At 42.7% G+C, this 26,621-nt stretch overlaps 1 protein-coding gene across 1 annotated transcript in view; it reads left to right on the top strand.

Annotated features, from left to right (window-relative positions):
- The window catches only part of DDX47 (DEAD-box helicase 47), a 596,838-nt gene that overhangs the window by 400,738 nt on the left and 169,479 nt on the right, over window positions 1-26,621 (top strand). The gene's annotated exons all lie outside the window — the stretch shown is intronic.

The following is a 26,621-nucleotide window of genomic DNA, read 5'->3' as shown; positions in this document are numbered from 1 at the left end:
CAGGACTTGGCACAAGCAGTCATAATATCATCATCTCTCTTGTGGTGGGCTATCCCTTCAGGTTAAGAAGCAAAACTTGAGAGAGGTGAGGAATGATCCCCATGCATCCACCTCTCTCTCACTCATACAGTGCATCTGACTATCCACCAAGGCAGTTTTGCAACCCCTGGACCATCAGTCATCTTCTCCAGGGCCCTCTAGCATGACCTCTTTGGAGCAGGACTCTCTCATAGTCCAGACAAACCAACCATTTAGCTGGTTTAGTTAGTCAAGAATGGAGAACTGGGGATTATTTTATCTGAGGGTGAGGAAACTTATCTATCACGGCCTTGTGAGAGAAGATGTAGAAGGCCTGTGTGACCTATGGCTTCAACTCCTCCCCCCACCACCATCAAGACCATATGTCTGAGCAATCCTGAGAAACATGCACATAAACAAACACTCATCTCTGCTCCTTCTACGTCTCCAAGTCAGAAAGGGGTCAAGGAAGATTGGTTTAATTTTGCACAAGGGTTGTTTAATGCTATCCAGACCTTCTAATCCTTTTACTTGCTTCTTCCACTGGTTATACCTATTAAAGAGCAGAGGAATACTTTGATTTGGACAAGGCAGGACTTCATTGTGCTTCCCGTATTCCTTCCTCCACTGTGAATGAGGCAGATAGCTCATTATTGCTACAACTTCCGTAATGAAGACATTTATTTTGGTAGCACAAAAGTGAGAATGAAAGAATTTTTTTTTTTTTTCAGAAAGGAGAATGAAAAGTTTCTAATGCCAGAAAAGTATATTTGAAACTCCTGTATATGTATATCCCCAAGCCTGTAGCTATTCCTCTAGCCCTTGAAGCTTTGTAGGATGCTTTCTCTGCTGTTTCATTGTCCCCAAGTTTCCAGTCTTCTGCCCCAAAAAGACAAACCACTTTTCATAGTCCATGATTCACCCAAATATGTCTGGCAAAGTCTCTTCTGATCCTGCTGTCATGTCTTTTGATGCTGGTAAAGGTGCAAGAACTTTGCTTCCTTCTAACACAGGCCCAAATTATAGAGGAGCTATTGATAGGTATGGAAAAAGGGGTGCACAATTCTTCCAGCTTTGCCTTTAGAACCATTAAGTGCAAAACTCATATGTTCAAGTTTCTGGTGTCTGTTTTGAATAACATTTGTCAGACCCTAGCCAATCTTCCTGTCTCAGACTTAACAATATAAGTATGCTTAACTCTGCTTCTCAGGTGGCTAAACATACAATTAAGTGTGGCTGTGATGCAGTGGATGCTATCTCTAGGTCAGCTGCAACTGGGATAGTCACGAGAAGAAGTGCTTGAATATGACTTTAGTCCTTTCCAGAGGATGTGAAAGCTCAGGTGTCAGATGCCCCACTGGACAACTCGTGCAAAGTGAATAACAACATTTTTTGTCTCCATTTCCTAAATTTCAAAGAAAATATCCTTCTAGTTCAGACCCATTTTTCTTAAGCCCTTCAAGTCTGGTCAGCAGAAAACTGGGAAAGAACAGTTTAAAAAATGCCAAGGGGGTGGCAAAAAGAAATCTGATGGGGTCCCAAGGATCTAGCATGCGAAGGAAAAACTGACTCCTCATTTATTTTCCTTTCCTCTCCCAATCCTGGCATTCCTTTAAAGATTACAGGTAGTCTTTCTCTGTGCCTTCATGCATGGCAGTCTATAACCATCTATAACCACAGACTGAGGTTCAGTCTTTGCAGAGTAGGGGTTCAGACTCAAATAGAAATTCCTTTCCATATCCATCAAGAATCTTAGCCTCCAAAAGACTAGCTTCATCTTTTACCTTAGTTCATTGTGCACATAGTTTATCAAAAGGTCAAAGAGCCAGTCACTTCAGAGTATTAGGGACAGATTTTTTTACTGAAGGCTCTTTCTTGTCATCAGGAAAGGCAGAACTTTGGAGGACCATTCTAGATCTGTCCAAGATGAACACACACTCATCCCAAAATTCAGAAAGTAAACTCTTCATACTTTCCCCTCCTCTTTTGCCTCAAATCTTTCTGGTCACTTTATACATAGAAGATGCTTGTTTACATATTCCCATTCACAGAATGAGCATACCCTTTTCCAAAGTTATTTGCCTTGGGGATTGCATTATCAGTTCACCTTGCCATTTCTATTTTCTACCACCCAAAGTGTCTTTACCACATTCTGTGCTCCAGTGATGGCTTATTTCATGCTCCAAGACATCTACATTTTCTAGACACAAAGCTATAATTAACAAACTGGTTATAAGTAAATGAACTGTTAACTTTTTTTTTACCTAAAAAATGTGATGTGCAATTTTGAATAGATAGGTATGATTTTTTAATTTTACACGGGGTGGAATGTCATATTAGACTGATGTATAAGTATTTATAAGCAGGTTAGATGCACAATGTGTATGTGTGTTTTTATGAGTGAGTAATTGCTAGAATTAGATAATTGTTTATATTATGTAAAGGTTGAGGAAAGGTGAATGCAGTATCTGATGAAGTCCTATGGAAGGATGAAAATTGCAGTGATACTGTTAAGCATTTAATGTGTTTTGTTTTGGAGCGTTGAAGCTATTAAAAGTTTATTTTATTCCTGGGCTGGTTATTGAATATTTGTACCCGATACCCCCCACAGTGCCTCATGTGTTTGGTGGTTGTAGTGAGCTCATCAGAGCTTGTTATTCTGGGCTCTGTATATCTTAGGTTTGGTTCAGCTTTTTAATTTATGCATTATTTTGTTTGCATTTTAATTAGTTTAATTATATAAGATTTGTTTTTGAAACTTGTGATCTCCTCCTTGAATGCATTTAGCTGAGATGCTAGAGGTGATTTAAACATTTGATGTTAAGTTGTCTATCTCGCCTTCATTCTTGCTGTTAGGGATCGGAGCCGATCCTCGGCTCCGACTTGACCATCTTCAATAGCTCGAGAGCTATTTACTGGCTCGAGGCTACCCCTTATCCCATAATGCCTAGCGATAGCTACCCAGATCTCGTTTGCCACTTCAGCTGCGAGGGTGTCGTTTTTCTTACTCAGGCTCGTATATTTAACTTTTTGTGTAAACTTTCCTTAGAATTTAAATTTTCTAGTATTCTTTCTGTTTAGAGTTAGTTATACGTGTTGTAGTTATATTTTCTATAGTGTCTCTACCTTTTTTGACAGAACTCGTTTAAGTTAGAGAGTTCTCCACCCCTCCCCCATCCCTAGGTTAGCCGTTTAACTTGGAGGCTCTCCTACTTCTTTTTTCCCTTATTGTAAAAAAAAAAATATATATATATATATATATATATATATATATATATATATATATATATATATATATAGAATAATAGTACTGGTGTGATTTGCTAGTGTAGTACTGTTTTTTTGTCTGTATTTACTTAGTCTTCCCTTTTTTTTGGTACAGTCATGTCTAAGGAAGCTAAGGTTTCTGGATTCAAGAAGTGTGACTCATGCTGTCAGAAAATGTCTCTGACAGATGGGCACACTAGTTGTGTCTACTGTTTGGGCGCTGTTTACCTGCAGGGCTCTTGTTCTATTTGCCATGCTTTTAGTCCAAGAGTCCTGCAGGAGCATAAGAAAAAACTGATTCTTAGAGGTCTGTTAAAACCCCGGGATTCACCGGCAAAGAGTTCACAGCCAGTGAAATCCCCAAAATCTACTAAGCCGTCGGCTCCACCCTCGGAGCCGACTCCTCTGCAGGATTTACCTTCTAAGTTGGTTCTGACTGGCACCGACAAGACAACCTCCCCGTCTGCTCCATCGGATACTTTGGAGACATCGCGGAGCCACAAGAGGCTGAGGTCCCCTTCCTTAGAGTCGGTGCATTCGGCTCCTCTGTCTCCATTACTTCAAAGTGAGCGTAGCCACTGATCCTCTCAATCCTCTAGGCTGTCTGATCACGATCTGGAGAGAGTAGTCAGTAGGTTGCTAAAGTCGCAGGCACTAGCTAAATTATTGTCCAGCCCTCCTCAACAGGTATCGGCTCCGTCCACTTCAATTGATGTTCCACCTCCGACTCCAATGAGTTCGGAGCCAGAGTTCGTTGAGGTTCGAGTAGTGGAACAGTCGGCTCCGATAACCATATCCCCTTCGGTTCTGACGTCTGCTCTGATTACCTCGATGGTACCTTCCATCGAGGGATCTGGATGCCGAGGCTCCCTCTGCTCCGAGGGGGCAAGTAGCATCGGACCCTTGTCCGACCCCGTTCTCCCTCTCGGAGCATCGGCGCAGGTGAGCTCGGTTCCAACATCGGCCTCGGAGCTGTCCCCCTCGGCGCGGAGAAAGATTCCTATTTCTTCGGAACCGGAGCTTTCTCTGCCTCGAGGCAGGGATGCCTTTGAGGTCATACGGAGTGTGCTGTCCCCCGAGTCAGCTCCACTACCGGCCCCACCAGCTCCATCCCCCCGTAGTGCCTGTGCCAACCTCTGCTCCTCCTCCAGACCCCAAGCGTGGGGAACCAATGCTCCAGGAAACCCCATTGGGTGTTTCCTCTTCTTCCGAGGCCTTCCCTGATTACTCAGAGGAGCCCCCTCGGAAGAGGAAGTGCAAGAGGAAGCACGTTGATTCCCCTGAGTCTGTCACTTCTGATACAGACTTAGATGAATCGGAAGGGTCCCCGAGATACCCCTCTGAAGATGGTTCCTTCTCAGGCATCCTGAAAATGCTTAGGCAGAGGGGGAACTGGAATCCCCTAGCCCCTACCGAGGATGAGTCTGTATTCCTGGATGCTTTCGGTTCCCGATCTTCCACCTCCTGGGTTTCTCCACCTTTCGACCCACTTGTCCGTAGTGGCTCTTAAGGCTTGGTCAGCTCCGGACACAGTGGAACCAACTCCGAGGAGACAGAGTAAATTTATTACAGCCCCCCAGGATAAGCAATTCCTTTCTAAGGGTGTGCCCATTGATGCCATGGTGGTAGCAGCAGCCACCAAAAAAGAGCTAGCAGAGACCTCTTCATCTGTTCATCCCCCTAAAAAGGAGTCTAGGATGATGGACAGGTACGGAAAGCGAATGTTTGCTTCAGCGACCTTCTCCATGAGGTCACTGGACTATCTGTCATTTTACTCAACTTCAAAGGGATCTCCTTAAAGAGCTTGGAGATAACCCTTCAAGATCCTACAGCTGAGGGAGCACAAGCCAAAGTATCTTCCCAGCTAGCGACGCTTAATTCTATAGTTAACTCCTCCATGAGGCTCATTTCCTATGCAGCCGATGGAGCCAGTCGAGCCACGGGCACTGGTGTAGCCCTTAGGAGGCATGCGTGGATGCGGCTGTGTCACTCTGCGGGACCCTTTCGAGCGTCCTTCACCAATACCCCCTTTGATGGCTCCTTTCTCTTTGGGCCACAGGTGAAAGACACATTGACTAGGTGTGAGCAAGAAGGCAAGACTGACTCTGCCATGGGAGTCAGTTTTTCCACTCCCTCTAGACCTTACCCCAAGGGTCAGAAGAGAGGGAAAATGTGGTTCCGTAAATCTCAGGGAGCCTTGCCTGATGCACGTAGTGATTTTTCCTCCAGAGGCAGAGGGGGAAACAATAATAGACGCTGCCCTCGTGGTAGAGGTGGTCCGCAAAACCAGGGCAACAGAGAATCTTTCTCTGATAAAGCCTTTCCAGCATCCCTGAAGGGTTGCCCGGCTGATCGCCTCTGGAGGCAGTCGGTGGAAGACTTTCACTGTACCCAATTGCCTGGCTAAATTTAACAAAAGACAGATGGGTACGGTCCATTATATCTGGAGGTTACAAAATTCCATTCCATCAAACCCCCCACCCCCCCTTACAGTCAAAGAAAATTCTTCCAGATGTGCCACCGCATCTGAAGGAGCAAGCAGTAATAGAAGTTTCAAAACTGCTAGAAAAGAGAGTCATCCAGGAAGTCCCCCGCAGACCAGCACGGATCCGGAACTTACTCAAGGTTCATTTTGGTACCAAAAAAGACAGGGGACTGGCGACCGATTCTGGATCTCAGCAGACTAAACAAGTCTGTACAAAGAACAAAGTTTCAGATGGTCACGCTACAGTTCATTCTACCCTTTCTGGGTCAGGACAATTGGATGTGCTCGATAGATCTTCAGGACGTGTACTACCAGATCATGATGGACAGACGCTCCAGAAGATTTCTTTGCTTTCAGGTGGGGGCTAATCATTACCAGTTCAGAGCGCTGCCCTTTGGTCTCACCACAGCCCCCAGGGTGTTCACCAAGTGTATGGCAGTGGTGTCAACTCACCTGAGACGTCAAGGATTCCAGGTGTTTCCATATGTAGATCTGGCTCCTCACTGCTACCACCAGGCATCAACTCCTTCAAGTGCGGGATTATGCAATCACATCCTGCACCCAGCTAGGTATTGCAATAAATTTCGAAAAATCTGCCTTGTTGCCCTGTCAATCTATCACTTACATAGGAGCAGACTTAAACACAAGGGATATGTTCACAAGGTTACCACTAGAAAGAGTGTCCACAATTCGCCAACAAGTGCAAATTCTAATGCAGAGCAAAAGGATCCAAGTCAGGTATGTCCTTCAAACTCTGGGCTCCATGGCAGCGGCCATTCTTCTAATCCCACTAGCGCGCTTCCACATGAGAATTCTTCAGTGGCTTCTTTCCACACAGTGGTCCTTCCAAGAGATACCCATGTCTCACATGATCCTTATCACGGAGGCATGCAAAAGACTCCTTTCTTGGTGGATGGTCTCCCCATTAGTTACTCAGGCCTTTCATACAACCCCCTCCGGTAGTCACAGTGACAACAGATGCCTCCCTGATAGGGTGGGGGGGCATTATCTTGGCAGGACAGTCTAAGGCACTTGGCAACCTCATGAGTACCATCTGCATATAAATGTCCTAGAAATGAGAGCCGTGCTCCTAGCATTGCAAGCTCTTAAAAGACTCTCTTCCTTCCGGGACCATTGCAGTTAAAACAGATATGTCAGTGGTGTGGTACATCAGCAAGCAGGGAGGAATCAGATCCTACCCCCTGTGTCGAGAAGCACTCAGACTTTGGCAGTGGGCGATTTCCTCCCAACGTTTTCTGGAATGCCTGGCACAACTATTTCACTGCTTCTGCTACAATTAGGGTACAATTAGCGGCCATTTGTAATTTTCATATTGGTTGGTCAAATTCTAACATTATGTCTCATAAGCTCTGTAAAGCTTTTTTGAAAGGAACATCTTCTTAGACCTCCATTGAGAGATCCTCCTCCCCCTTGGGACCTTAATTTAGTCCTAACTTCTTTAATTCTGCCCCCTTTTGAACCAGCAGCTTCCTGCTCCATCAAGTTTCTATCTTGGAAGATGCTTTTTCTGGTAGCTATCACTTCAGCTAGGCGTGTCTCAGAACGCCAGGCACTATGTGTTCGTCCTCCCTATCTGGTATTTCACAAGGACAGAGTTCATAGGTTCATACTAGGCTATCTGCCCTGGGGCAATTATAAGCCTAGCCCGATTCTGTATGGCTTACGCCACCCCATGATTTGAGTATACTGTGCCCTTTTTAAGGTTTAGTTTACTGTACCTCTGTCTAATAGTGACACGGGAGTAATCCCTGGGACAAACCTACGATCCCCCATCCACCTATCGAGATTCTTCTTGAAGAGATTCAGTGAGGTGCTCTGCCTCACATGAACTGGAATTCTATTCCAGAGCGAAGGGAGCCTCTGGGTTATGAACCTGTCCCTCCAGCAAGTTCTATTTATTTCTGTGCTAAGGTTCAAGTCCCTCGAGCGTGTGGCTCTAAGGGATTTAGATTTACTGAGGTGGAGCATGTCCATTAATTCTGGATTTGACATAGCTTTGTATGTCAGGCATAGATCGCCTCGAAGTAAGCGGTGTGCAACTGAGTAGAGCTGGAGTTTTTTTAACCGAGCAGCATATGGCATCTGTTTGAGACCCTTGATCCTCTTGGTGAGATACTTTTGGGGTCTTTCTAATTGCTGCAGGTGTCTGGTAAGGTGCATCCCAAAAGGGGCATTGTATTCTATGATGGGCCTGATGAGGGATGAATAAAGGGGCACGATTACCTCTCTTGATCTAGATGGTAAAACCCTTCGTGATGAGGTGGGCTATGTAGAAGGTCTTTCTAACCACTTTGGCAATGTGGTTTTCAAAGGAGAGATTGCTATCAACTTGGGTCCCCAGGTCCCTAATAACTTTCTCTGTACTTAATGGGTTTCCGCCTGTGTGGTAATTTGTGGGCACATTGTTTTTGCCAAAGGGTATGACTATACATTTTTTGACATTTAGCTTTAAACCATGGCGCTGGCACCAGTTATCTGTCTCTGAGACCTTTTTGAAGGATGTTTGTGTCAGCTGGAGAGTTGATTATGGTGCCCAGTTTGCAGTCGTCTGCGAACTTGGTGAGCCATAGTCCTCCCACATTTGCCTGTACCTCGGAAAAGTATATACCGAACAAGAGTGGTCCCAGGACAGAACCCTGTGGGACGCCACTTGTGACCGGTTTCGAGTCTGACATGGCTCCAGCAACTCTCACTCTGTGGGTTCTGTCTTTGAGCCAGTTTGCGACCCATCTTGTGACATAGGGGTTTATATTTAAGCTGGATAGCTTATCTATGATGCCAGTGGGGTATTTTGTCAAATGCCTTTGCAAGGTCTAGATAGGCTGTGTGGACTACCTTCCCTTCATCTATGGCTTTGGTGACTGTTTCAAAGAAGTCAACCAGGTTCAAAAGGCAGGATCTGCCCTTGACAAAGCCGAACTGGGTAGGATCTAGTGTCTGTAGGTCCCCAATGTCTTTGTTTATGAGCTCCATGATGATCCTCTCCATAGCCTTGCAGACTAAGCTAGTCAGGCTTATGGGGCGATAGTTTCCAGGGTCCGTTGAGGCTCCACCTTTGTGGAGTGGGACCACTGTTGCTGTACACCATTCTGTGGGCACATATCCTGTAGTGAGGCTGAGATTGTATAGCTGTTTTATTTGAGGGATTAGTTCCTCTTGGAGTTCATGTAGGACGCAACCTGGGACGCCATCTGGTCCCATGGAAGCAGTGTTTTTTGCTTTGGAGAGGGCAGCCTTCACCTGAGCATCTGAGATGTTTGGGAGGCAGCCCTCTGCCAGGATAGATACTTGCTCTTTTGGGGGGGAGGGGGTGGAGTTGCTCTGAGGACTAATCCTTCGTTTCTTCCTAAAGTCTGCTCAGAAAATAAATTAAACCAATCTATAGATCTCCCTGTGTTCTTCCCAAATCATAGCAACAAGGCAGAGTACAAACTTCACCAATTGGACGTTCATAGACAATTGCGTTTTTACCTGCACAGAACTAAAGAAATAAGAAAGTCAGACCAATTATTCCTTTCTTATGCCTTAAACAAACAAGGTCTCCCAGTTTCCAAGGTGACCTTATCCAGATGGTTGCCCCACACTATTACTTTTATTTATCAGTTAAGGAACAAAGAGTTGCCAATTAAACCGAAAGGTCATTCTACTAGGGCGTTAGCCACCTCCGTAGCCTTTCAGTCTAGGTTGCCCATGGATTCCATCTGTGCAGCTGCCACATGGGCAAACCCTCATACCCTTATCTCTCATTACAAGGTGGATATGATCTCCCAGAGCAGAGCTGACTTTGGTTCCACTGTTCTGAAGAGTCTGTTCCTCTCAGCCACCCAGGGTGTTAGGTGCTAGGGACGCTGTCCCAAACGGCAAGAATGAAGGCAAGATAGAAAACTTAACATTAAGAAGTTATGTACCTACCATAACGTTCCATGTTAGTTGTCTTCATCTCGCCTTCTTTCTTGCATCCCTCCCTCCCTCCGTCCCCTGTCCTAGTGGATTGAGAGGAATTCCTCTTTTCACTGGCTGAGTATTCTTTTATTGTTATTCTTCTGGCCAGGTCTTCCTAAACTATTCTAGATATTAGAATGTTGGGAACAACCATTTTTTTTATGATAACTGGTTTTTCTCTTTTATGTCTGGTTTAGCTATTTCAAAGGAGATCTGGGTAGCTATCGCTAGGCATTATGGGATAAGGGGTAGCCTTGAGCCAGTAAACAGCTCTCGAGCTATTGAAGATGGCAGAGGATTGGCTCCAATCCCAAACAGCAAGAAAGAAGGTGAGGTGAAGACAACTAACATGGAACGTTATGGTAGGTACATAACTTCTTATTACTATTTGCTGGTCGTGACTGTTTATTTGCTTTGCCTGTGTCTGTGGTTTTTATGAAATGTCAGAATGGCTGTTACCTCAAGCTGATTAGTGACAACAAGTTGGAGTACAATAACAGTATTACAGCTATACTTGCCAGTCATCCTTTTTGCTCCCCAAACAATTTAAAAGACCAAGATAGTGAAATCCAGGGTGTTACTGCTGGCACATTATTGACCCACACGGGTATATTTTTTTTCTCTAAATCATTTTGAGCTCACGCACATCGTATGTGAATGCACAGTTCAGCCTATCTTATAACATTCTGTGGTATTTGTCAGTGTAACTTAAAACGAACATGGTTTGTGTTGTTGATATATTGCATCTTCCACTTACCAGTTCATACCTTATATTTATGTATGCAGTTTTTCTCTCCCTATCTTCTATTAATATTTCCCCCCAAAATTATAACACCAACTCCCTTGCCTTTCTTCTTCTACTGCCCCTGTACTGTGATGTTCATCGTGTTACACTGCTGCAGTCATTACACTTGGGTTATCCTGCCGTCAGGCGGTCCCGCAGTCGGCCTGAGTTCCAAAGTCTTGGTCCGGCGTCTGTTGCTGTCGCCTCTTCCTTGACGTCAGTGCGCCAGGGGTATATAAGATGCATCTCACGCCATTTTCTTCAGTCTTTCTTGCCGCGCGGTGCCCGAAGCAGAAGCAGTTCGCAAGTGCCGGTCGGCCGACTCCTGAGATTTTCGAAGTTCAGATCCGAAGTCTTCAATAAAGCTAAGTACCCAGTTGGGGAAACTTTTTTCTTGCCTCAGACCGATGTCAGAAAAAGTTAATAATTGTATTTCTTGTGGGAAGCAAATACCTCATAAGGACTTCCACTCTTACTGTATTCTATGCCTAGGTCCTGATCACGACATCACTAGTTGTCGGTTTTGTGCTAGATTTAACAAATGCACTATAAAAAGACGTTTTGATTTTGCTTTGCACTACTTTGGCCAAAGGTTCAATTATACGATGCCGTCTGATCAGCCGACTACCTCAAAACCGAAAAAACGCAAAGACAATGATAAAGGCAGGCATCCGAGGTCCAAAAACGACGACGAAACCTCTTCTAGGCCAGTCGCCGGTTCTCAGTGAGGCGCTTTCACAGCCCCTGACACCCGCTACCTCAGTGCCACAGGCCGCTGCCGACTCCCACGTGGAGACATCTAGGCCTCTGGAAACTCAAGGTATTGGGCCTACGGAAACTAATCCCTCAGATGGGTCCGGAGCCGCTGAGCAGGCATCGGCTTCTGAGGGTGTTTTCAGACCTTCACAACTTACCATTAAAACAACAGCCAAGACAAAGGTACCATTAAAGACAAAGAAACAAGTACAGTATTCTCCTGGACAGTCCTCCATGCCTAAGAAACAGATGCTTAAAATGGCCGAAGACCTCATTACTCTAATCAGGGGTTCCCATCCCCCTCCAGAGAAAAGACCTCTGATCAGGTTTCCATTTCCTCTGATTCCTCTTCAGACCAGGGATACTCCCCCCATGAGGACTCTGATGCTGAAGAATCTATCCCGTCACCTCTCCTCCTGAGGATTATTCTTTTGGGGGAAACTTTACATACTATGAGGGAGCATTTCCATTGGGAAAGCCAGGATTATTCAGAATCCAAGAAAAGGCTCAGGGATTTCCTCTTATTGCCTCAACACAGGCCCCTGGCTAATTCCGCCTGTGCTAGATATTGTGGATGATGTGTTCTCTGAATCCAGTTTATCTCCTGACTCTTTGCCCCCTGCTTCAGCCAAGCCAGATAGGTATTATAGAGTCCCTGACTCTCACAAGTTTCTTTACAAAAACCCTTCTGCTAATTCAGAAATGATTTCCCAGGGTCCAAAAGGGGTTAAGGCTTCCATTGCAAAAAATCCATTACCCTCTGACAGAGATTCCAGAGCTTTGGATAGATGGGGGAAGAAAGTATACACTTCTGCAACTTTAGCAGTAAGAGCTTTAAATTGCCAGTTTCACATGCTTAAGCACCAACAATATTTAATGGCTCAGTTAAAACCGAAAATGCTTGCAAGCTCAGAAGCTCCTGATTGTAAAGAAATGCAGGATTTATTACATGCAGTTGAACAGGTGGGAAAACATACTCTGCGGTGTGGTTTTGATTCTTTAGAGGCCTCTTGTAGAGCCGCAGTTACAGGTTCTGTGATTCGAAGACATGCTTGGTTAAAAGAACAAAGTTTACCTGATCATGTTAATGCAAAATTATTGGATGCTCCTTTACAGCATGATGCTTTGTTTGGTGTTAAGGCAGAAGAGGTGTTAAAGAAAATGGAGGATAAAGCTAAATCTATGCAAACAGTCAAGGATTTCTTACAGGTACAGCCACCTCGGTTTAGCAGAAATTGGCCAACAAAGAATTGGTCCTTTCCAGTGTCAGACAGGCCACAGAGAGGCAGATACAGACACCCAAGAGGCAGATCTCAACCCCAAGGCTCAAACAGACAATGACAGTGGGGCACCTCAACCCCAAAAGGTGGTGAGGACAAGTCTCAACCTTACAGGAAATAGTCACAATGACTTTCCCCTTCGTACGCCAAGCACATCCCTTCTGGAAGCCCCCTTAGGGGGAAAGCTAGCACGTTTTTCTCAAAACTGACAAACAATCACCCAAGACAAATGGGTCCTGAATATTGTGTCTCAAGGTTACAGATTCCACTTTCATACTTTACCAAGGTTAAAAGGAATGCCAGACCTGCCACAAAATCAATGGGCAGAGGCACAAAAACAAATTTCAGCCCTCATGGACATGAGAGTTATTCAAAAAGTACCACAACAGGAACAAGGACAAGGATTTTACTCAAGACTCTTCCTGGTCCCCAGAAAGGACAAGGCCTGGAGGCCCATACTAGATCTTTGAATTCTGAATACTTAACTGAATATTTCGAAATTCAAAATGTTGACATTACAGCAGCTTTTGCAGAAGATACCTCAGATTCAAAGCTGGTACAATGCACTACCAATTCTCTGCACTGCCCTTTGGCTTATCTACTGTGCCCAGGGTCTTCACAAAGTGCCTGGCACCAGTAATTGCATTTTGCAGACAAAAAGGAATTCAAATATATCCATACCTGGACGACTGCCTCATTCAAGCAGAGACAAAGGACATTCTTCTACAGCATCTGGCATTTGTAAAAAGGTTGCTAATTTCTCTAGGGTACACAATAAATGAAAAGAAGTCAAAACTAGTACCCTCGCAACAGACTATATTCCTGGGTGCCAGCTTAAATACAACGGCCCAGATGGCTTACCTCACGCCAGACAAACAAGTTCAACTAACTCAATATTTTCAATTCCTGGCAACAAAGTCCCATCTCCCTGCAAGAAAAATTCTGCAGGCCCTGTGATTCATGGCATCCTGCATACTACTAATACCATATGCCAGACTGTATATGACGAAATTACAATGGTACCTGAAAAGTGTTTGGACTCAACACACTCACAGTTTAGAAGCAGTAATACCAATGATTCCCTGCCTACAACAGGAGTTTCGATGGTGGGCACAGGCATGTCACCTAAACAAGGGTCAGCCTTTTACCCAACCCACAGCCAGGCAAACTCTAACAACAGATGCTTTGGATTATGCTTGGGGAGCACACATGGCAGGAAAATGCATTCAGGACAAGTGGACCACAGACCAGATGCATCTTCACATCAATCAAAAAGAGATGTTGGCTGTTCAAAATGCCCTAACAGCTTTCAAGGACCTTCTACATCCAGGACAATTACTACTAAAGACTGACAACACCACAGTAATGTGGTACATAAGCAAGGGGGCACTCATTCTTATCCCCTATGGCAGGCAAGCCATGACCTTGTGGAACACAGCTCTAACATATCAATTTCACCTGCAAGCACAATTCCTGCCAGGAAAGAAAAATACTCCGGCAGACAATCTAAGCAGAAATATCATGGACCTTCACGAATGGAAATTGAATCCACAAATCTTCAGCATGGTAACGCAAAAGTGGAGATGCCCAGACATGGATCTTTTTGCCTCCCAACTGAATTGCCAACTACAAAAATTCTGCACAAGGACTTATCACAAACAAACATGGAAAGTGAGATGCTCTTCTGTTTAGCTGGATAGACCTAAACGTTTATGCCTTCCCGCCACTGCCTCTCCTTTCAAAGGTACTCCTAAAAGCCAGACAAGAAAAACCAGAGATGATCCTGATTGCTCCAGACTGGCCACGCCAGCACTGGTACCCTATCTTAAGGAACTTGGCTCAAGGCCCACCATGGATTTTGCCTCAAATTCCACACCTTCTGACTCAGCAAAACAATCAGATCCTGCATGGTCAGCTCAAAACACTAAACCTGGCTGCATGGCAGATACATTAGTCAAACAGACAACACCTCTCTCTAAAGCTGTTATGGATGTCATTTTGGAGGCCTAGCACCAGGAAAGCTTACTCAGAAAAATGGAAGAGATTCTGCGCCTGGAACCAGGCTCAAAGCCTTGACCCTCTTGTTCCAAACATTCCTCAGATTTTACAATACTTACCTGAGATGCTGGACAGAGGCTTATCCTTCTCATCAATTAAGATCCACGCCTCTGCCATTTCAGCACATTACAACACGGATCCTCCTTTCTCTCTCTCCTAGCTAAAGCAGTACCTCAGAGGGGCTAAAAACATAAGACCGCCCTGGAGAGCACCAACACCAACTTGGGACCTCAATTTTGTTTTGGAAAAACTGACCCTACCACCTTTTGAGCCAGCCAATACAGCTGATCTAAAAATTTTTATCATGGAAAACAGCTCTGCTCCTGGCAGTAACTTCAGCACGAAGAGTTTCAGAGCTACAGGCATTAATGGCAGTGGAACCTTTTATAATTTTTCATCAGGACATTAAGGACAAATCCTACCTTTATGCCAAAGGTGGTATCTAGTGTGGCTCTTAACCAAACCATCCATTTGCCAACTTTTTATCCAAACCCCCAGAATAAAGTGGAGAAACTTCTGCATTCTGTGGACATACACAGGCAGCTACGCTTCTGCTTGGTCAAAACAAAGGCTTTCAGGAAAACTGAGCAACTGTTTGTTGCATATGCTGCAGGATCACAGGGCAAGGCGATCTCCAAGCAGACTATATCCAAATGGATGGGACACTGTATTCAGTACTGCTACACACAGCATGGAAAATCAGTCCCAAATAACATTAGGTCACATTCCACCAGGGCAACCGCCACTTCAACAGCCTTTCTCAGAGGAGTACCTACCAAGGAAATTTTGGAGGCTGCAACTTGGAGTTCAGTGCACACCTTTACCAAGCATTACCACCTGCCTCTTTACTCTAAATCCAGAGCAGGATTTGCCACTGCAGTTCTGCAGGGCCTCATAGCCAATCCTAACTCTTTATAGACCAGCCACCCAACCTCAGCTTTGGGATTCTACCCAAGTGTAATGACTGCAGCAGTGTAACACGATGAACATAGTACAGTTTTGTACCTACCATAAATGTAGATGTTAGAGTGTTCACACTGCTGCAGTCCAGGTTACCCTCCCTCCATCCCCTCTGAACTAGCTGGACTTATCTATACCTTTCTATCGTATACAACCTTTGGGGTGTATTTGCTGGTAAATGAAGGTATTGTTTTTACTGTATATTTTTGATTAGCAATATGTATTGCCTACCTACTTGGGGGCACCTGACATCTGGGGCAAGAGAAACTGAAGAAAATGGCATTGGATGCATCTTGTATACCCCTGGCGCACTGACGTCAGGGAAGAGGCAACAGCAACCGATGCTGGACTAAGACTTTGGAACTCAGGCCGACTGCGGGACCGCCTGATGGCAGGATAACCCAAGTGTAATGACTGCAGCAGTGTGAACACTCTAACATCTACATTTATGGTAGGCACAAAACTGTACTTTATGCTTATCTTCCAAACTGTATCATATTTCTTCTTTAATCTCCTGTAGAAATATACATTTTTTCAAATAACTTGAGTATCTGGTTAGATCCCCTCTCCCAGCTTCAAACTACACTTTGAAAATACACAGAAAATAAACTAACTCCCATTCTTGGTAAAATTTCCCCTTTCTTGAGCCAATAGAACTGCTTAGGCAAAGACGTCTTGCTTTCTGAACTAGAATTCAGTCTCTGTCTGTTAGGTTCTGCATGTAAAAGAAATGTTTCAGGAGTTTAGGCCATTTTCAGCAACATTTGTCATTTCATCACCCTCTCCCCTAGTCATGAATTCCACTATCAAGCCATTGTAAAAGCTAAATGTTTTCCAAGCAAAGGTCTGACTTCTTCCTTTGGATCACAACTGTTCAGGATACTAAATTATCAATTACTCTGTCCTTTAGCCTCAAAGCCTCTAAGGCAAAATATTCCCTTTAATCTGAAGAGTTTTAAGCCCTTTTTCAAACACCTCAGATCAAAGCTTCATGGTACTGACTAGTTCTTTTCCATTATAGAGTCTAAACTCTCATTTCCCACCTTAAGGATATTGTACCTTAAATTCTAGTTACTACTAAAACATCTCTTTGGAAACCAGTGAAGTGCAGCTGCCTTTGCACAGAACATATAACCTAATCTTCACCGCTCTCCCTTTTACCTTTGCCCTTCACTCCCTTTATTTCTGTAATGCATTTTTGGATGTGCTGTTAGCAACTTGGATCATATACTGTTGCAGATATTGTATAGTAATCTTTTTCGATTGTTGTATGTTTTCATTGTGACCGTATCTATGTGACTTGTCTTGTAATGTAGGTTCTCAAGACTATCCACTCCATCCACTTTAGTGGATGGAGGTTGGGTCGCTGCTAGGTGCTAATATGGTGAACTGTTTTTCTCAAGCAGCTTGACCACCTCCTCTACCTCCCATGATGCAACCCCTTTCTCTTCAGATCTCGTTTTTTGTGATTCACCTCCAACCTTGGCCTTATGGCTGTTCACATCTGTTTTTCTGAGGTGAATCTCAGAATTTGTACAGTTTCTACAGGAATTCATTCCGCAAGGTTCTCTCAGTGCAGTGCCAGTTTTAACACCTCTGCAGTAGTGTGGGAGGAGGGGACTCTCTCTTCCTCTTGAACTATAAAAGAAAACACTGAACAAAAAGAAAACACTGAACAAAAGCCTGCAATTTAGTTATTTTCTTTCTGAAGCTGGATACCGTCTAAGAGTGTAAAATAAAGTCTGAGCCAAACATAAATGAGGGTGATTAGAGACAGAAAAGAAGCAGTCCTTTTACAGAAAGTGAAGAAAACGTTGACCGTCACAAATCCCGTTGTATGTCAATAGCACTGGAATTCAGTTACTTATGTCTGGTATGAGTCACACAAACTGTTATGGGAAAAGAGAAGGGGTTGAGGGAGAACAAGATCATGTTCATACATCAAGCCTTATTAGTAGCCATGTTGTGGAAAATAGGCTAAAATTACAAATAAAGCACCTAGTGATTTTGAGGTGTTAAAATAGGTCAGGAAGCAAAGATAGAGAGAAAAAAAACAGTATTTTTCAGTTTTAGGGTGGAGTTTTTGTTTAAAATATGGGGCATTAATGTTGATGTTGAGAGAAACTAGGCCCCAGAGGGTTGAGATAATAGAATCAATGTCAGTCAGTGTCCAACACGTCCGTCTTAGACCTTTCAGTGCAAAAGCCAGCCTGTAGATCATTTGTCAGTGTTAGTAGGAACTCCCACGGGAGCATCATTGACATTCACAATCCTGAAGAAGTTTTATTGATTTGATTGCTTTGTATTTGTTTTACAGTGATGGTCCGACTGGATGGAAAAGCTGCACTTTTTTCCTGTGTGGCCCAGGGAGAAAAGCTTCACATAAAACAAGTGTATAAAAACAGCTAGTACAGATAAGTTGGGAAAGAAGTGTAGGCTAGGTAGTTAAGTGTAGGAGATAGTTTGACTATACAGAAAGCAGTATTTTAAAACAGAATTATGTTTGGAGGAGTATGAAAGCTATTTAGAAAAGTAGACATAGAAAGTGGTGAAGTGAGAGGCAAGATTTGTTAGCCTGGAGAGGTCCATGATCATAGCCATGTTTTCTGCAAGTGATCCTTTAGCTGTAGTTGGAAGGGCCATCTAACATTCTGAGAGCAAGATAGGGAGTTTCATCTTTGAGAGAGAGGAGGAGGCGGAGTCTCCATCAGTTTTACATGACTTATTAGCAACATTCTCTTGATAGAGCATAGTGATCTTTTGGTACAGTCCTTTTATCGAATTAAGTCTTTTGTATTTATCCAATTCAGCTTATGTATGGTGACTAGCTGAGGACAGATTAATTAGTGCCTTAATTCTAACTAATGAAGCCTTAATGCAAAGTAGTGGTGTGTCCTATAGCAACAAGGTAGCAAATGTAACTATCTTACTTTAATTCTGGTCAAGTAGGGAGAGTTGATTGTATATGTAGAAGTGTAGGAATGATAGTTTAAATTATGCTTATCCTAGTGTTATCTGTTGGGTAAGATTTGGCTTTATAGAAGGATGCCAATTTTGATGGGTTTTTGTTATGATCCGTTTTACATGGTCATCAAATTTTAGTTTTTTGTCAATGATTACCACTAGTTATTTGGTATGATTTACCATTTCTGTCTTGGTGTTAGAGGAGAAAATTGAGATTTTATTTTATGGTTGGATAGTTGCTTTGGGATACATCAGATCAGTTTGGATTTTTTTGGGGGGTATTGAAGTAGTTGAGTCAGTTGACCAAGTTTAGATTTGTGAGCCTCTTGGATATACTGTTGAAGTTTATCCATGTTTTTGCAGAACAGGTGATTGTAGAATCAGCTGCTTATTGAATGGTGGCAGCATGTTTATTTGCTAAGTGCTTGTCATTTATGAAAATTTTGAAAAGCAGTGGAACTAATACTTAGCCTTTCAGGATGCTCGCTTTTGCTTAAAAAAAGGAATAGCGGTCATTTTACCACCTTTACTGCTGACCTGTTTGAGAGAGAGCGGTTAAACTAAGATATTGAGAGTGTGTGTAAACCTAAGGAAGACATCTGGAGTTGTAATTCTGATGCAACACTGTGCCAAAGGCTTTGGACAGGTAAATATGAGACTAGTTTGTTTTTGTTTCTGTTGTGGTTTACTGCAGCAATAACGTTTGGTAGGATAGTGATGGTACTGTGATATGGATGGAAGCCATGCTACATGGGGGAAAAGTGGTGCTGAATCTCCCAAGCCCCTGCTTACACCTTTCAAGGGTACCAGCACTTGTCACATATTTCTGATGCATAACTTGGCTTAAAAAGGCTCCAGTGGTCATTAGCCTAGAATATACCTATGAGTTGTCAGTAACTTAGGTGAGGACGTGAAGTGGATACCTTTTTCAAGTACTGTAGAAAGGGGAGATATGTTAGCAATCCTGTAATTAGAAAGGTGAGCGGAGTCATCCTGTAATTAGAAAGGTGAGCGGAGTCTTCACTCTAGGATTCTTTTTCTACAGAGTTGGAATGTAGCTTTCCTTGATGGAATGGTTTATTATGATGGATATTTGGTATGCCAGTACATCTGCAATTATTTTGATAATAGTCAGCTGATACTTTGTCAGTGGCAAGGGTGGTGGATTTCAGATTTTAGTTATTTTCTGATAGTGAAGTTTGAGAAAGGTTGGAGTTCAAAAGCTTGAGAGTACAGTATGATATCTGGTGATGTGCTGATTGTAGAGCTTTCTGGGTTTATTAGATAATCAACCAAATGTATGAAGTTTGAGTTTAGCTGTGCAATCTCCAGGAGCAGCAGTGGTGTGAGTTGGTTGATTAGTTTAATATAGTATTAGGATATCGTAGCTGGTTAATGGTGGACCAGAATAACTTTTTCTGATTTGCAGATTGTAATGTCGTATGTGATTTTTGTCAGACCTTTATTTTTCTTTAAGTGGTATTCCAAAGTTCTTTGGATATTTGGTTGTTGGCAGCAGAACTGGTTTGCTTCCAGGTTTTCCAGGTTGTATTCCTTGTTTTTCATAAGCTGTGGAGTTTCTTTTGAAAACCAGGCTGCAACATTTGATTTACTTTTGGCCGATGTGTGCCACCTCATTTAGTATTTTTAGAAACGTAGAGTTAAACAGTGCTACAGCTTCATCAAGACTGGTTGTATTTAGGACACCCTAGTTAACTGATGTCAGGTTTGAGATGAAAAGCTTGTTTATTGAAGTTGAAAAGATAGTAAGCTTAGATATCCACCCCAGTTAATGATCTACGGTTTCTGTTGAAAGTGTCTTTGTTAAAGGAGGAAAGATTGCAAGCTAGGATATATTAATGTTTGAGGTTATAATTATGTTCTCTTATTGGAATGATTGGCAGGTGGTCATTTAAGATGTCCAGAGTAGTATTGGTTTAATTTTATTTGGATTATTTGTATGGATCCAGTCTGTAGTGAAGGTTCTGTTGGTAAGTTTAATGTATCTGATTTGGACTGAGATGATCTGTGTAGAACCATATGAGTTTATAACATTTCTAAGGTTTTCAGTGCCTGTGGTTTGCTAATAGATATTCAGGACTCTTGATATTATGGCTTCCTTGGTGATGCTAATTGATATCCAGGAAAGAAATTCCTCCATAGTGCTTATTTCAAGGAGGTATGTAAACAAGTAGTATGACTAGGTTCCCGTGGGAATTAATTTTAGAGTGAATGTTAAGTATTTATGCGTTATGACATTGAGGAATGTTTAAGGGTTGTTGTGAGGTTTTGTTTTTAATAGCTGTTGGCTGTGTGTCCGGCCTAATTTTAATATGTTGTATCCAGATGATGGGATTTCATTGTTTACTTCTTGTGTGAGCCAAGTTTCAATAAAAACTAGTATGTTTAGGTTGTAATATGCATATACAGACATACAGATCTGGCAGTCTGTTGCAAATACTTCTAAGGTTATTTGACAGAAGTGTAGGTCTGAATATTTTTTAGGAGTGGGTTTAGAGCCAGGTTATCTTTGCATTTAATGGAGTTGTTAAATAGGACAGTTTGGGCTTGGATCTGTGTGGATATTACCACAAGATTTTAAGTGCAGTAAAAAGATGGCATAATAATAGGGTTGCTTGTATTTGATCTTTGGTTTGATGCCTAGGTTGTACAGTGTGGAGTTGCAGTGGAGGTTCCTATAGTTGAGGAGTTAGATATTTGATGTGTTGAAATGGCTAGGTGGTACAGTGTTGTTGTAGGTATTGCTTGGAAGTAGACCAGTTGTAAAGTGACTACTGAGGTAGTTGCAGGGTATAAGGGATTGATCTGATGTAAATTGTGCTAAGTATATGAAAGGAAGAAGTACGAGTTAAAGAAATCTTATAGGGGTATAGTGTGAAGGGAAGGTTAGGAATGTGTGACTATATGAAAGAAGATGGGTAACAGAAATTAGTTGCAGAAAGTTGGAGGTTTGCTTAATATTAAGGAATGAAGTGTATTGTAGTGGGGTGATAAAGGAGTTGAGGTTAGAGGAAGAGAAATAAGACAAGAGCAAAAAGTGATGAGGAATGTAAGATGGGGTAAAAAAGAAAAATGTATCTTGGGAGCTGTAGAGAAGTTGGAATGGAGTAGGTCAGAAGTGAATTTGGGATTGGTGTATTTTCAAAATAGGTTAGAGTTTGGCATACTGAGTTTTAAAGGAGTATGGTGTGCTGGGATTAGTGGACAGTGGTTTTAGGATGGCATTTGTCTAGAGGATAAATGTGGCATAATAGTGGGCGGGTATTAATTGAGGGTAGGATAGGAGAGAGACGTGAGCCAAAGTGTAGCTGGGTTGAATGGTGCTGGTTTTAACTGTAAGCCCCTGATGGCTAAAAAAAGTCAGTCTGTGCAGCAAGTTTAAGGGGAGTGTACTGGAACAACCACTGTTGTCGATGTTGTCTTAGGAGAAGGGCTGTTTAGTTAAGGGTACAGTTTTTGAGTTCTCTGTGGTGAGTGTCTATTCTAACTGCAAGCTTCAGTGTTGCTAAAAATAGAACTGATTAACTTCTAGTGAAAAAGATTCAGAAAATTAAAAACATACACTGGTGCTTATAGATGGAGAGGAGTACAAAGAGTTGCTGGTGATTCAGGAATACAACTCCCAAGGCTAATTTTTTTTTAGTATTGCTTGTTTGGCACAGTGAAATGCTTTCCTTAGCCTGTGGGTGTTTGGCAAGGACATTAACCACATTTTCAAAATGCGACGACAGATGAACCCCCATCCTTTGGTGCCATCCTTGGATTACCAATAACCTACAACTTTTACCACTGATTGAGCTTCACCACCAGAGTGGATTTAAAAGATTAAAACTGAGACATCCTTCAGGGTCAGACCATTCATCGCCCTTTGAAGACTCCTAACCCAAGATACCTAGAAGTGTAACAGTCAGTTCTTGAGGATGGGGAGAGTCCCTCACAGTCCCCTACAGATGACCCTTAACACAACAGTCAGATCTTGAGGATGGGGAGAGTCCCTCACAATCCCCTACAGATGGCCCCATGTGTGGGGAAATCTAGAATTAATGCATCAAAGGGGGTACTTGGCTAGGGTGACCCCCCCCCCCCTGTGGACAAAGATTATTTAAGGAAGCTGTTTAAGTCCTTTCTATTTCTGTGGTAATCCCCCCAGCTTGACACTGTGGTTGACCTGGTAGTGGTTGGAACTTTGTGAGAGCCCAATGTGGCTGAGCTGCAGGAAACCAGACAAGTCTGTGTTCCTCAGGGGTCCTAAACGAAAGATCAGCACTGGTAGAGTTTTTAGTAGAATCTAGAACAGAAGCTGCTATTAAAAAAGGAATAATTAATAGAGCATATAAAATATTGCATTATAATTTTAAGAATCCGTCAGAGGAGGTTAGAAATGATTGGGAAGAGAGGTTGGATTAGCAATTCACAAAAAAGTCTCCCAGATATGCAGTAAAATCTAGAAAATTTATAATTTTTTCCTGGAAACATTTGTATAGATATTTCAAATAGACTCCAGAGAATTTTTCCTGCGGCAGACCGCAAATGTTGGAGGTGTGATAAGGTAGAAAGAGGTAATTGGGAACATATTTTCTGGGAGTGCGGTGAATTGGCGGAGTTTAAGGATTTTCTGTGGAGTGCAGTGTCGGAGATGCTGGGTGGGCAGATTGGTCTGATGAGGAAGATGATTTTTCTGAGCTATGGTAGAGAATCTGAATTGCCTAGACATGGTAAGGCCTTGCTGTGTCTAATAATAGTGGCTGCCAAAAAAACAATTGCTAGAAAATGGAAATCAAAATCTAAAGCAACTATACTAGAAGTAGTGAATATAGTAACAAGAGACAAAACGACTGGAATTGAGAGCTTTAGAAATGGTTAGTAGCAAACTACACAGGAAAAAAATGGGAATTGTGGGAACAATACATACAAGGGAGAAATGAGGTTTAAAAGCGGCAGGACTTAAATGAGCTATGTAATATTTGACTGAAAGAGATTGGGTAGATTATAAGTGATGTGTAATGTTTGCAGCTTGGTGTGTGTCACTGTGGGTTGTGATGTAAAATGCTTGCAACTAGGATTGTGTAGGTGTATTTTGTTTTCATTTGTATAAATGTGTGATTGCAAGTGATGGTTTAGTAAAGATGTTTCTTTAAAAAAAAAAAAATTATATGTCCCCCTAAGGGCAGACAGTTTGAGGAATGGGACCTTTTGCTGACTCAGTGGGGTGACTGCAACAGCCATGTCAGAGCCCTTTAAAGAGATCTGTGCAGCCCATCATCTAGATAAGGATTCTAGGGTCATGGACAGGCTGGGGAAGCAAACTTGTATATCAAGTACTTTTGCAGTCAGAGCCCTGAAGTTTCAGCTTCACATAAGTCTGTTCCAGTGCAACTTAATTGTGCTGAGATATATAGTAACACATGATTCCCTTAGACAGAGGCACAGGTTTTCGATTGTTTAACTTCTCCAACCTCTCCATGTGACTTTTGCATAATTCAGTAGATGGAGTATCTAAGGCTGCCAAAACAGACATCACCATGAGATGCTGTGCCTGGCTCTGTCTTTGTGAACAACCTTAAAGCATCCTTCAAAATGTCTCATTTAACAGGTTATCCATCTTTGAACGTATTGTGAAGGAGAAACTGGAAAGAAGCAAGCAAGAAGGAAAAAACATTTTTGCAGTGGGAATCAGGTTCACAGACTCCCAGAGCCCCCCCCCCCCAGCAACAAAAGTGCCCCAAGAGCTTATGGTTTGGTATCCCACAAATACTCATAGAATAGAACTTCCTGGTTGTCCCACTCTGGAGGCAGTTAGGGGTCATCTCTCCTTGTATCAGGCTGCATGCATGCATGGCCGTCATGTAGGCCAAATAACTCTTGAGAGGATATATCCAGATGCTATTACACTACTACTACTGCTCCACTCATCATCCAGCCTTATCAATTGAAGTTGGCTGAGGAGGAAGTCTTACACGTCCTATAAAAAGCCATCGGAGAGGGTCCTCTGTTTCTTTGGCAGCCAAGAAGCAGCATGAGCAAACAATGGACCTCAGACCAATTCTGGACCTCAGTGACTTAAGTCAGTATGTATGGAAAACCCTATTCTGGATGGGCACGGTCTGTCCTCCCTTGTCCTGTGAAGGGACGATTTGATGTGCTGTTTGGATCTCCAAGATGCATAACAGTGCATCAGAATTGCCAAGGAGTCTGTGAGTTGTCTGTGTTTCCAGTTCGGAGTTGGTCCTTGGAGCTCTGCCATTTGGTGTCACCACGGACCCCAGGATGTTCAAGTTATGACAGTAGTTACTTCCCATGTGAGGATCCTAAGATCTCAAATTTTTCCCTATCTAGATGGTTCTCTTAATTTCATGAGTAAAGAGTCAGTCATTCAAGCAAGAGACTAGCTTCTGCAACTTTACTTGCCCCTAGTGATCTCCATAAATTTAGGAAAGTTACATATATAACTAACTCGGACACTGATTTTAACAGGTTACTATCTTGGCAAGCTACAGCTAATAGCCACAGTACAAAAGGAATATATTCTCCTCAGTCTAACTGCTATAAGTTTTTTGTTAAGGCCTACAGCACTATCTGTATATCAAGCTCTCAAAGCCCCGAGCTTGGTGGCAAAAACCTCCTTAATACTACATGCCAGTCATGTGTGGGTTCTTTAGTGGATTTAAGTAAAATGGTCATAGGTAGAGGCCATCATGAGCAAAACCTTCAAACTGATGCATGTTTGCAGGAAATGCCTGTAATGGTGGTGACCCCAGTATTCTCTTAACAGTTCTCCCATTCAGTCCACTTTTCCTTCAGTCAGCGGTGCATTGGATGCCTCTTCTCTGAGGTAGGGGATGCATTACAAAGGTTAGACAGTTCAAGGAACCTGGTTGAAGGTTACTTCCACATTAGCATACTGGAGAAAGAGTGTGGTCCTCTTAGTGTCGTATGCATTTCAAGACTTTCTTCCCCAGGGTGTGATATCAGTACACATGAACAGCATTGTTATTGCCAAAAATTATTGTCCTTGATAGCAGCTGGAATAGACTGCCCACCCCCAACCATAGTTTATTCAAATAAACCATTTGACAACTTAAACTGCTTCAGAACAGATTTAGATATTTCTGAAACTTCTCCCTTTTAGACTAGGTAACATTTTAATTGTATTCTGCAGCTTGCAGTACCAAACAGATGGTCTTTTTTTTTTTTACTGTCATTTTCCTGAATACCAGCTCAGCCCACTCCATTTGCCCACACACTGCTCAAATTTGTGTCTGTCCTGTACATACTCCTGTAATTTATACTATCAAAATTTCCCTCTTCTACTTCAAAGGCCTCTATTCCCATTCTAACTCCTCCTCCTAGCACCCCTACTGTCACACCTCACATGCTACATGACAGCAATCACTCACTCACTGCAGGACACACTGAAAGACTTCGCCATAATTGCTTCAGACTTGTTCATCCTATTACCATACCTTATTTGCAAATCCAAATTCCTAGATGGCTTTCTGTATCCTCAAAAGGTAACATTTTAAGTCAAATTCCAGTATTCCCAAATCACCAGTAGTCTATCCCCTCATAAAAAAAAAAAAATCTTCCTCTGCAGGGTGATACACACCTCAACTCTGGTCCAGACCCTTTCAGAAAATCTCCTTCTCTTACACCTAACACAGCTACCTCCACTAAAAATCTGAAAATTATCTCAATCGATGTCTGTATTTTAATAAAGTTATTAAATTCCACTCTTGGATCGCCAACTACTTCCCCAGCAGTCATTCTTATTGAAACATGGCTCAATCAGCACACAAGACTCATTTCTTCCCCCAGGCTATATAAAAGCAGGCAGTGTCACTATCTGATAACCGTCTCCCTTCTGTCAGTCACTCCACCAAATCTCCATTCTTCTGAACTTTTGCTTTCCCACTTCAAACTAAACAACCATAAAAAACTATGCATCTTTGCTCTCTACGTCTCCCAGGAAATAGCAGTCCTATTTTGAACGCTATTTTACACTGGGCATCGTATTTCATCCCAAATGAAATCATTATAGTTGGTGATGTCAGTACAAGTTGCAACT

This window comes from Protopterus annectens, chromosome 1.part0, assembly GCF_019279795.1.
Source record: "Protopterus annectens isolate FY-2018-M chromosome 1.part0, PAN1.0, whole genome shotgun sequence".
Taxonomy (NCBI): domain Eukaryota; kingdom Metazoa; phylum Chordata; order Ceratodontiformes; family Protopteridae; genus Protopterus; species Protopterus annectens.
This window is presented reverse-complemented; position numbering and strand designations above follow the sequence as displayed.